Consider the following 12,962-nt stretch of genomic DNA (forward strand, 5'->3'; position numbering starts at 1 on the left):
AAAATGAAGATAAACAGTCTGCCTGATGTAGTGTAAGAGAAGGAACCGAGAGCTTGTCCGCAAAGACCATTTTCATATCACTTTCTGTTCTTAGCTGGACTGCCTGGGATTTCAGGTGCTCGTGTGCTGCTTGTTGGTCAATGCAGGCTTTTTAATGCCATCTCCTTTTTTGAAGTCTACTCTTTTTCTTATTGTTCTAAAGCTCATTGTTAAAAAAAAGCTTAGCAACTACAAGGACAGGAAAAAAAAAAAAAACAAACACAAACAAACCTGCCTGTGACAAATTGGAAATCCCCAGAGACTTGTAAGCCAGCATGACAGATTGACTTAATGGAGCAGTATATTTCTGATACAGCAAGGAGCCCCCCGATCCTCTGATTAGACTGATAGATAGATTTTGTAGAGATTAGCAAAATCTGAGATGCATTAAAAAAAATCCAGTGTGACAAAACAGTTTTGACAGCATAAATGAAACCTAAAGCAATGTAAAATGTAATTACTGCAGCTATCCCTGTGACCCAGCAGTATGTGCTGCCTTGCTCTGGCCTCAGGAGAGCTGGGCTTATTTTCCACCTATTTATTTTTCTGCATGTTTGGCAAGGGTGTCTTTAGTTTATTCATTTGCTCTGCTTAAGGACCTCTTTCTGGTTCCTCTGTACTCCAGTGTGGGTTTTGGTGGAAAGATTAAAAAATCAAGAAGAGATTGGGTAGTCAGAGGAGGGTACGGGAAGCTCAGAGACACACCAGGATCAATCCCTCGCTGCCGTTCCGTGTGCCCTGGTGGTAGGGCTCTGTAATTAATTGATTAAGCTTACAGAGCTCCAGAAGAACTGCTGGGTTTTATTTCCATTAGCGGGGAGGAGAGAGGCCGTCAGTGGTACTAGGAATTTGTTGTGTCGGGATCTGGATGTGTAAGTAGTAACAAATGAGTTCTGCTGGGACAGCTTGAAGTGACCAAAGGGCAGGGGAGGACGAAAAGACTCGCAGGTCCCGGGGTCAGGCAGGACCCTGGGAGCGCACCCGACCTGCCAGCCCTTCCTCCTGCCCCATCACCTGGGAAGCTCAGCCTTATATTTCCCCGAGGACCTGTGCCCGCGGGGCACGGGGCAGGGCTCGCACCTGCTTTGCTGCTTCCTCCCCTTTCTGCCTCCTGGGGCCTCCCGAGGAAGGGCTGCCGCAGTGCCAGCAGATGAAGCGTGCCGTCTGTGCCTTCTGGCCAGGAGGGGGTTTCTCTTCTTCTGGTTTCCTGGAAGCCAGCGTGTGATTGTGGTGTGAGGGGAGGCGGCGCGTTCTAGCTCAGGGATGACACGGAGATAGCAAACAACTTCTAAGATAGCTGCTTTATATCAGATAGCGACCAGGTCGTGAGCTGGCAACCGCTAGGGATGAGGTTTTGATTCTCGGGCCACCTCGTCGGCCTAGGCATTGTCACAGCAGAGGATGCTAACTCTGTCAGCCAGCAGCCAGCTCCAGATGGGAAATCCTATCTTTTAGAAATGACCCTGGGGTCAGTTATTTGGTGTTTTGGGGAGTGATCGTAGATGTAACCGTTATCGGGCTCTTGGACGGCATCTATCTTAGGTATTTGTGTGGCTTCCATTACCACGGGATCCGAGCAGCCCTGCAGTGTCAGCGTGCTTATCCTTCCCGCGAGGAGGCCAAGCGCTGGCAGGCAGACACAAGCATCCTCTGGCGGCACAGCCGGGGGCCGTTTGTGGGGTCTGCCGATCCTCTTCTATTTGACGGCAAGTCTTAAGAAAACCTCGAACTGCTTCCACCCCCTCGTCACAACTTTTACTTCAAGCTGCTGTTCTGCCAGGCTTGGTAGCGGCAGATCACCCACTCAGGCCTCGAGGACCACAGCCTGGCACAGGTACAGGAGGGGCCTCTCTTTGGGGTTGTACAGAAGGGTTTCCATGACCCACAGCAACCTCATCTGACTTTGGTTTGGCTCTATTTTGGGCAGGGGGCTGCAGGAGAGCAGCGGGAGCAGATGCTTCTATCTGCCCTAAATCATTGCATGGGTATGTGTAATGAAAATATAGATCATCAGGCAGAGAGGGCGAGATGCAGACTTCTTATGAAGCTGCTAAACAGGGCTCTCAAGTCCAGGGGCTGTTCCTCAGCTTGTCGTGATCCTTCCAGCGCAGGTGGCAGCGTTGCACAGGGCGGTGTTGCTGGTCAGTGCATAGCACAGCAGGTTTCTGGTACTGACATCATCACATCATTTCTGTGAGTACCTGTACTGTAACGGGATTATAACATCTACTGTAAAATAGGTGCAGTATCATGAATTTAATGGTGAGCCCCCAAAATAAGCAGAGCTCCCAATAACTGCCAACACGAGCTGCGTTTTGTGTAGCTTTATGTTTGCGTTGTCAGTACAGCCAGGATGGGTTTATAGCCCTGGAATTTAATGCATTGCAGATTTGCTAATCTCTCTAAAAACTGTACATCAGTTTAATCAAAGGATTAAGGCTTCTTTGGTAAATCAAAAATATACTGCTCAATTAAGTCAATCTTTCACATCAGCTTATAAGCCTTTGGAGACTTTTAACTTGTGAAAGGGGATTTTTCAAGTAGGATTTACACTCTTACAGCACTGTAGGAAAACAGACAGCAACACAAAGTAAATAGACTTTACAGTTAAGTAATGTCCATGGAGAGAAGGATGCATTTTTCAGCCAAAGTGTGGAACTTTGGTGATGCCGATGCTATAGGTGAGGTGCTCCAAATTCACAGCAACCCAGGAACCTTTCCTTGCATTTTCTACAGCATAGGTTCAGCCTGGTGAGGTTTGAGATGAAATTAGCCCCAAACCTGATATAATCCTAAGGAAATTTTCATTATTTCTAATAGGTTGTTATATCTGAAACTTCCTGAATCACCGGTCACGGTGTTAAGAGGAGAAGCCCCATCCCATAAGAGCCAAACTTCAGCACCTCCCTCTGAAGCAGGGGTTATGGACTGCTCCTCGAGACTGGCCAAAGCCTGAAGTTCTTGCCCGAAACGATTGAAGTTGGGGACGTCTGTGGTCTGTGTGCCAGTGGCTGCTGTTCTGCTCCCGAATTGAGGTCTTCTTCCAAGCAGCGTTGCCACCATTCCCCATGTCGTTGGTATCCATCAGTGTTGTTTTGATGTGGTTGTGCTGCAGAACAGATAATGCCTTTTAGAAACAGAAAAGCTTCTGTAAACTGCCTTCGAGCTGTTATTTATTTCACACATGTCTGGGAAGGAGAACAAAGAGCTAAGTCCAGTGCAGAGCAGCCCACATAAGAGTCATTTATTTGTGTTTTGTGCCAAAGTAGCGCTGTGTTAGATGGGATGAGGTGGCAATATGCAAGTCAGTGCACACAAACATAGTGTTGCTAAGTCTGACCGTAATGCCTTAGGAAAATTAATTTGCTGTACAGCCCCTGTGTAAAAATTATTATAGTTGTTGCAATAGCAAACGCAGTTGTTAAGGCAGAGGTCTAATCCCCACTCTAATAACTTTTGCTAATAACTTTCTCAAGCTTTTTGCTCTGAAATTTTCCGTGCTTCTTGTTAGCCTGAAGGTGAATTTTTTGGAAAGTCTGAGAGGATTTTGAATTACGAGAGCACGAATAAGGAACATTTTCCTCCTTGTGTTTTAATCAAACTTTTGCGTTCTGAAAGGTCTCTGAAGAGAAACTCCAAATTTGTTTTGTAGCCCTGAGTAAGGAAAGGAAGAAGCGTAATTTCTGCTTGCAGAACGTCCTGGTTCATAGAGCTGTGAAAGTTGTGGCGACTGTGTGTGGTCGCGGAAACTTTAAGGTTGACCTTCTCAGAAGTGTCTAATGATTGAGACCCATCTCAAAAACAACTTTGACGTTTAGGAGATTAAATGTCAAAGAACCTTGTAGGGTAGAGGCACCTGTGCGCCTGCCACTCCTGAGAGTGAAAGGTTGTTTTAGTAGAGCTAAGCAAGGAGCGTTTCTTTTTTCATGGAGCATGGGCTCCTTTTGACATTTATGCCTTGCCCCAGGTTGGATCAGGAGCCCGGTAACTCGCTGCAGCTGAGCACCAACACGCTAAGCCCTACAGAAGAGCACGCTGTAATGCTGGGGGTGTGTGGCGAGGCATCCCTGCCCTGCAAGGGTGGGAGGTCTCCATGGCAATTCTGGGAGGCTCTGTGTACTTCGGGTGCTGTAGGCTTGGTTTGAAGTCTTCTCTGGTCCTGACAGAAAAAGGAGCCATGCCGATCAAATGTAAACCTCTGAGTCAGTTTTGAAGCATTAATCTTAAATGTGGTGGGTAAGTAAAACAGACAAACAACCTCTTAGAAGCAAACCTCTGTATGGGAAAGTGCTGTGATCTACGTTGTCTTTTAGTCTTTATGAACACCATTAAACACAGTTTATTTTTCATTTCAATGATACCTTTAGCTGAGCTCCACTTGAGTTTGTCTGTGAACGCCCTTAGATGCCAGCAGCACCAGAAATGCAGCGAGTGCTGCTGCGGCGGCCTGCAGTGAGTCTGAAAAGCCTTGGCTGTGCTGCAGGAACAAACCTGCGACTATGTGGACCTACCGCCTGCACCTTCTCCTGCCTTTCACTGTCCAGTTCTAGGTTTGTCTAAGTGCTTTTCCACTATAGGTCTGTTGGTAAACGTTCTCTGAGGGGCTGAATTTGCACTGGTGTCCAGAGGAACTTGGTGACAAAATGCAAGAAGCCCTGGTCTGTGAATGATGCCCAGGTGAAGGCTGCTGGAATTAAAGAAGCTGCATTTACTGGTAGCTCTGTTGAAGCTGCTTTAGGTATTGATTCCTAAAGCAGTGAACTTTTACAATGAATGAAAGAAGTCACTGAGAGAAGTCACTGAGATCGCACACTTCTTAGAAATTCTTCTGCGCTTTAAATAAGTGCTAGAACAATATGAAAGCGAAGGAATATAAAGTTCAGAGCAAGGAGAGCCCCAAAATATGTGTTTTATATCACCAACTCAACCACATACAGGGGGTGAGACTAGAAGGCATTTTCCAGTTCAGTTTTCCTTGTTAAATGTAATATGTTACTGTCTGTTATTTAATCTGTGCATTACAATATACAGGATGTATAATGTGGCTGAGCTAATATTATGGCTGGAAAGTTGATTTTTGGAAGTTTTTGCACTTTGAGACTTTTTTTTTTTTTCAGCTGGATTTAATGTCAACTTTTGAATTTTCATTTATATCATGCAGAAGCACTACAACTGAGTGGTTTGAATGCATGCTGCAGTGCCCACCCTGGGACCAGCAGGAACTAATTCTTTTCTTGAGCCCCCCCAACTGCTGCTGCTCCTGGCAGAATTGGCTGAATGAGCCTTTGGCTGTATTCAGTTCTTTTGTTTCCTCCCTTATCTGCAGGGTGGCTAGGGTCAGCTTCGCTCCGCTTGCTGGAAGCAGGTTAAATGTGATGCCTTTGCTGATGCTGCTTACCCTGGTCCGGAGCTGGTGTTAATACACGTCTCTCTGAAAGCGGTTCAGTGACACCTGGATGAGGGGAAATTTCTTGTCATTTTTGGTGGGTTTTGGTCAAGCCCTTCCTTCAATTCAGCTTGGGGGAGCTGAAAAAATGATCAGAAAGATGATTTTTGGAAGGGACTCCCACATTAACTGACGAACTCCTTGTCTGTGGTATGAGGAAAAATTCTTGTCTGAAAAGTGACAATAAAAATGATTTTCAAAGAGCTCATTAAAAGTGTATAAATATCAGCCACTGAGAGAGAGACAACCCACAGCCAACATGGACCTGTTTGTAAAGCAGTGGCTATCAGGCTTGCATCTCAGCAGATCTGTTCCTTTGACATTTCAGTACATTACACCTTCCTTCCCTTGCATTTCGAGAACTCTGTATGTCATGCACGTTTTGGCTTTGAATTTTTTTTTTTTAATTTATTAATATTATTTCTTTCTCTTAAGACAGTTTCCTCCGAGACTTGAGAATCTGGAGTGCTTCATAGCTGCCATGTGCTAAGCAGCTAAATTGCATTACCAACGGGGGGAATAATTATCAGCCGCAGATTATGGCATTATTAACGCCTTAAGACTGGTAACTGTTAGCAGTTCACAAGACCATCAAATGTTTTCTTTTTCATACAGCCACGGATTTTTCAGCGAGCACTGGAGATAACATGACAGCCCAATAGAGCTTGATGTATGTGTCTGGAGAGGGGGGAAGGAAAAAAAAAGTTGAGATCCTCCAGTCAAACCAATGTCTTTAATGGCTTCCCTAGATTAAAATAATCCCTATGGGAAATCCACTATGACAACAGTTCTTACACAGATTTTCCAGTCACTGCTTCTGTGACACAAGCATTCTTTGAAACTGTTTATGTTAGTGAAAGGCCACATTCTCAGACACTTTAAAAAAAAAAAAAAAAAAAGTGTTCTAACTCCATTAAGAATAGTTTGAAGTTCTCACTTTCTTCCTTGGGCATTAGTGTGCCTATTAGTTCTGTATCTTCTGAATGTTTGACAACGTGAAGAAATGTAGAGGTCAGCTCTAAGGCTCGTACTGAAGGTCAGCTCAGTGCTTGCACTTAAGTACAGTATTTATAACGAGGGTGATTGCAGGCATCGGCCCGACAGGGTACTGAGGAATTTGACTGCATGACAGAAGGCGAAGCAATAATAATGCTGAGACTAGCGCTGATTTAAAATCAAAATGAGATAAAAGATTTGCAGTCTGGAAACCAGACGCTGTCCTACTCCTGTTTAGATGCAACTGCAATACGAATTAGCACCGAGCAGGCTCTGTTCAAACAGGACTGAAGGCCAGACTCACATCTGGGGAAACTTTTTAAAGAGCCTAAATTAATCGAGCAGTTTTATTGAAAGAAAAAAGTTGTCATTTTGGACAGTGACAGGAATTTAATGGGGAAACTCAAGACTACTGGGGAAATGAGAGACAGAGCAAAAGGCTGGGGTAGTTTGGTGGATGTCTGCTGGCACCCAGGATCATGCAGTTGTAGCATCATTGCTCTTACCCCCCTTGCACCTTGCCTTCAGGTTGTGTGATCAGGCAAAAAGCCTGGAAATGGGAAGGACGTGACAGTATTATTTGCCTCTCTGCCACTAAAATAGGACTGAAGCACACTGCCATGGCCACAGCGACTGCCAAACCAAGCGGTACAGTTAGATTTGTCCTGCTCTCTCCCAGCCACGGGGACTTGCAGCTGTTTGCCATTTAAACACAGTTTATCTTGTCCCAGTTTCATTTGGTTGTTGCAGCCATCAGGCTCGACCATTTGTGTTCAGGGCCCGTGTTTCTGTGCAGGAAATAGCTCTGAAGTGCTCTGCAGCCTTTCTGTAGTGTGCCTCATTATTGCAGCACCCTCCTCTGGCTCTTCTACCTATCTGGCCTCTCAGAAAGATGAAATGTTAGGTCTGTTATGTGAAACACATTGATTTGTGCCCACTTAGAGTGAACGGAAACCTGGTACCCCAGGCACTGTGCGAATGTTGGCTTTATATTGAAGTTGAGCTGTAATTGAACAGCTTGTTAGCAATAATAATGATTCATGGGGAATCATTCCTGCCTTCTGATCAGCCTGTCAAATTCATCAGCAAGAATGATAAAAAGGATGGTGCTGCAGCTGGAGCTTGGGGAATTTGCCTCATCACTTTACCATTACTCTGTGTTTAGAGCTGCTCTTGCATCTTGCTGCTGCTGTAGGTGCAGTGCCACCCCGGCCAAAGAGCAGCATATTTTTATGCCTTTGCAGACCAACTTTGCAGGGAGAGGTCAGTGACATTCCCGAAAAGTCACCTGCTTTGGCTCAACACTTCTGCCAGTCCGGAGCGAGGTGGGCATGTGCTGTCCATGTGTGGTTGTCACCCTTTCCTCTCATGCCAACCCCAATTATCTGTCCCTACAAAATCTGTCTCAAGGGGAGCTGCCAAGGAAGATGGAGCTCGCTTGCTAGGCACGAGTCTCTCATTCTCCTGGGGAGCTTTACGTGGCAGCACGAGCTTTGCTTTGGGAAGGCAAGGTCAAAGTCGGTGAGGCAGCAGCCGGTCGGCGTGCCCCTCAGGGTGGGCGCTGGGTGCGGTGACCTCTCCGCTCTGACCGCAGCCCGGGCTGAAGTTCAGCTCTGCTGATACCATCTCGGGTGTGTTTACGTGGTCGGCTATAAAAACAATGTTGCTCCAGCAAGTTTTCACAGTTCAATTTGTTTTAAGAACTAGAAGGAAAAAAAACAATAAAAAAATCAACATTTCAGGAATTCTTTTCCTCACCGACAGATCAGCTTGAATGCAGCGAGCAGTCCCACAGCCTCATTGCAAGCTTTTCAGCTGCCTTTCCTGTTTCCCACACACCGCAGGCAGCAACCTTTGCCCAGGGCAAGGTGACCGTTGATTAACGGGGAAGACCTGAGCCCTGCCTGGAGTGGGAAGGATGCTGCAGCAAATAGGATGTTTGTTCCACTTGCAGCCCAAGGAAAAGGAATTTCTGGAATGATCTGGGTAAAAAAAAAAAAAAAAAGTAATGTTTCTTTTGGCAGCCTCGCTCGGATAGTCCTTGAGCTGTTGTTTGGTGGTTTTATTTACACCGAGGAAATCCAAGCAAATAAGGCTGCCCTGGGCTATCAGGATGGCTTAAGTTTCTGACATTTTTCTTGCGATGCAAAAGTTTGGATATTTGCCACTCGGTCATTTCATAGCACCGCGCGTGGAAAGCGTTTAGTTCTGCTCTCCAGCTGCGGTCAGGTTGTTTCCTCAGGTCTCCAGTTACCGCTTTTCCAGGAAGGGTCAGTGCAGTCCCCGCTCGGAGCAAGCGGGTCCTGGGCTGGCAGGGAGAGGCCAGCAGAGAGGGGGACGAAAAAGCAGGAGCTGGCTCGGCATCTCCTCCTGGCTGGCGGCAGCAGGCCGGGACCTTCCTGCCCCGATGCCAGCCCAGTGAGATGAAATTTCTGCGCTGGTTTGGCGCTTCTCACCAGTGGATTCCACTGGTTTTCTGAGCATCATTTTTAGAGCAGTAGCCTGTTCCTAAAGCAGTAACCCTTTGGTTGTAATGGGGTAGATAATAAAGTTTTGCACCTTGTCTGTGTCTGCGTGCATGAGACTGCTGGACACTTTTGGCCTGTGCCAGCCAGCACTCTTGAATGAATCCTGGGCATGGTTTGGGACTTTAAAGCCTCGTGCCACTACTGGCAGGGACGTGCTGCTTGGCCTCGATGCCCTGCAGTGCTTCTGGCCTTGCTGAATTTACTGATACAGCTGTAGCCTTTGAGAACTGCTGATGAAAAACATCACACAATAGCAAAGTATATATATATATTTTGTTTGTTAATAATTAGTATTTCAGTGGCAGTTGGTGCTTTTCTCTTTTGAAATAGTTTTCTTGACCTCACAACAGGTTTGAGTTTCTCTAAATATGAAGGGGAATGATGTGAAATATCTAGTAAATTGAACCAACGGTAAGAAGTAAGCCACAAATCCAAAATGTAGTCCTGCCTGTGATTGGATTTCTTTATCTCATTTTTCCCCCAAGATTTTGCAAAGTTAACTAAGGTCACCTGCCAGTTGCTGGTAGATTTTAGCAGGCAGTTCAGAGTCAGGGATCTTGTAGCAGTAGCGCTCTGCAAGATGCTGCTAGCAATTATCCCTGGTTCCATTCTGATTTCTATATGTGACCTGAAACACCTCCAACTGTATTGGAAAAAACATTGGATGCTTGCAAAAAACCTTGCCCATTAAATGAAATGCCTCTGCGTTTGCATTTCCTTGATCTAATTTTTACAAATAACCCACCCTTCCAAACTGCTGCTAGTGCTTCCAGTGCTGTTATATCCGTTTAATCCTTGCCACCTTTCATTTGTAAGATCATATAGCAATGGCAACGGCGCATACTACGTGGTACCAGCAGTTGGGCTCACCCTCTGTTGTTCAGCCGAGATGCACAACTCCTGGCATGTTATTCCTCCAGCACCTTGGTATCATCATCTCCCATCCAGTTAATGCCTGGTGGTTTGCTGACTCGTTCCCAATTTATGGATCCCAGAGCACATTTCTTGAAGAATACAGCAGGGTTGTGAATGGTTGTCAGGAATACTGCAGGGTTTTCTTTGTAAAACATATTGCACCCGGGAGGAGGGCAGGGACTAAGGAAGAATTAGCTTCGGCTGACTGGGATGAAGCTGGAATAAGTGTGGGAAGAGCAGAGCGCTTTGCAGAGATCTTCCTTCCTCTGAAACCCAGGGGATGGCAGCTGAAATCTGCAGCTTGTTTTCTCTTGTACCATTAGGTACAAAGACTGGTGGAAAGAAAAAGATTTCTATCAATATTATAGGAACATTTAGTTGCTTATAATAAAAAACATGTTCTCTGTCTATGTATCATGCTCACCCTATCCTCATTCCTTCCATGACTTCAGTGCCAGTATCTGAAGGATGTAATGGCAAAAAGTCTTCCAGTTGTCTTCACATTGTGCCTGGGCTTGGACGATTTTCACAACTTTCTAACTTTTCAAGCTTTTTTTTTTCTTTCTTTTTTTTTTTTTTTTAAAAATTTCTTCCCTGCTCTTTAAAAATTAAATATCCCAGCCTGTTTAGGCTATGGCAGGGTAAGCTGGTTGCCCCAAGCAAGTCCTCCCAGTCTGCCCTTCACTGTCCAGCCCTGTGCACGGTGTTCTTCTTTCCTGGCTCCTGGGGCAGGTGGAGGTTTTTTTTTTAATTTCTCGAATGCAGCTGATCAGAATTGCTGTCCATAACCCTTTGCGTGCTGGAGATGGGATGTTACCATGGGCTGACCAGGGAAAGAGCAATCAGAAAAGAAACCAGCCTAGTAGCTAGCTTCCACGGAAGGAGAAAATGTAACTTTTATCTTGTTTTATTTTGCAATCTGTTGACATTCATTGGTAGCATATATGGAGAGATTGTAGTTCCAGGAACGGTCTCCAACTTTATTTATAAGGGAAATAGCAACAGAGTTGCTCATATTGCCCATAAACAGGCTTCCAGGGCTTTGGACTGATGTCTGTTTGTTCCGTGAACACCACGGCTAAAACAAAAATGAAAGTCTCAGGTGGCAGCCAGCTGATGACTTAGTCTCACTGACTGTGTGGGGACCTGGACAGCATGAGAGGGCACAGAGCAGTGCTCTGGGCCTGTGCCTGCTATTTATTCCCTGTGTGATCATCCCAAAGCAATGCCCCTACCTGAGCCGTGCTTCTCTGTGCCTCCATTTCCCTGTGTGCAAAAGGTTAGCCATGATCCCGACTCTTTTTTTTAGAGACTCTTTTTTTTTTTTTTGGAAAGCGTTTTGACCCCTGCTGCTGAAAAGAGCCAGACACTTCTTCGTGATTGACCCAGGTGCCTGGGATGAAAGCAGGCTGCCTCCGAGGACCAGGCTGCCTTCTTCGGGGCGCGGAGAGCTGGTGTTGCTGGAGGTGCGTGACCGTCTGACGTGTTTACATCCTGGACTGCTGAAGTAATATCTGTAGGCCATCACTTTGGCTTGAAAATTGATTTTATTAGGTGAAAATGAACTGAAGAAATGAACTGCAAGCCCCATTGCTGCGCTTACAAAGTGCGTTATCCAGCCTTATGTGCCCGGACGTAATGAATACACAGAGACCACCTACTTTGAACACTCCTCTGATTTTTCCAGTTTCTTTAAAGTCTAATAATATTGGCGATGCAGGATGAAAGCAATTGTGAAAAGTGAAAAAGTCCTTGTTTGCCTATCCTGTCATCTGGGGTCTGTTTCACTGAAGCTGAAAATGAAGGTAACTTGCCTTAATGCAGCAGGACAGCTTTTAGTCTAATTGAACCATGCATCGGCAAGAACCCAGTATTGAGCCTTCAGTCTCGGGTTAATCCCTTTTATTGGCTTGGGTGCAGGTTATCATCCCTTCTTATCAAACAAGGACCCCTTTCTTCTCGCTCAGGATCAGGACTAAAAGCCAGTTGAGAAAGAGCTGACAAATTCAAAGCGGTAAGCCTCCCCCCGCTCCGAAACTGCCCCGTGCACCCACGAGGCGCTCTGCGGCACACACACGCTTCAGCTGCAAGGCTCGGGTGCGTTTTTGTTGCTGGGAAGCTCCCTCCCTCTCTTCCTCCCCTTTCAGCTGTGATTTTTGTAGCAGCAGCTTCAAAGTGCACGGACTTGGTTCAATTGTTTTGCCCAGCGTTCGCCGATCAGTATGTCAGATTAAATTTATGGGCAGTTGACCAGTGCTTAGTATTTGAACACCTGCTTCAACCTCCTCGTCTGGCACAGCTCTGTGAGCAGAGGTATGTCAAAGTCACCGATAGCGAGTGCATGGTGCAACTTGGTGATGTTTTCAGAGGAAAATAAAGGTGGCTTTTGGGGGAAAACCAATAAACAGTCCTTTTGTGTGAGGCAGCTGGTCAAGCTGCAGCATTGCAATTGTCCTTTCCGACCTTAAACTCCAGAAATCTACTTAAATCACCCTGACCAAAAATCCCCTGTGTTCGTTAGGGAACAGTTTTACCATGATTATAGATCACATCACAGAGAAATGAATAAAAGGATATACTGTGCGTATTTTCAAAGCAGGCAAAGATTTTTAAATGAATTAACATGAAATCTTCCACAAAGGCTATTCTGTATGTACCTCTAATTTATTCTGTGCTACTTTTTGAGTGTCACTTATTCCAATAGTGTATTCTTTAAACACAGTAGAACTACCAAAAATTCCCACTTTTTGCTTCATCCTCGGTGCCTGCCTTGACCTTTTGAAACAGCTTCTACAATGAGAGCAATATTTTAACAGGTTTTATAACAAGGAGGAGAAGAGGAGGAAAAGTCAGCCTTATTAAAGGTCAGAGCAGCCTAACAGGAGATACAATAAATGAAGATCTTTATGAAGGCCTGAGACCGTCATGCTTCCGCAGCAGGGTTCGTCTCCCTTTCCTCTGGAACATCTGGTCTGTGACTCCCCGAAACGGGATACTGAGCGAGGTGAACCCTGGCTCTGATCCGGTTCGGCGCTTCA

This window comes from Anas platyrhynchos, chromosome 3, assembly GCF_047663525.1.
Source record: "Anas platyrhynchos isolate ZD024472 breed Pekin duck chromosome 3, IASCAAS_PekinDuck_T2T, whole genome shotgun sequence".
In the NCBI taxonomy this organism is placed as follows: Eukaryota; Metazoa; Chordata; class Aves; order Anseriformes; family Anatidae; genus Anas; species Anas platyrhynchos.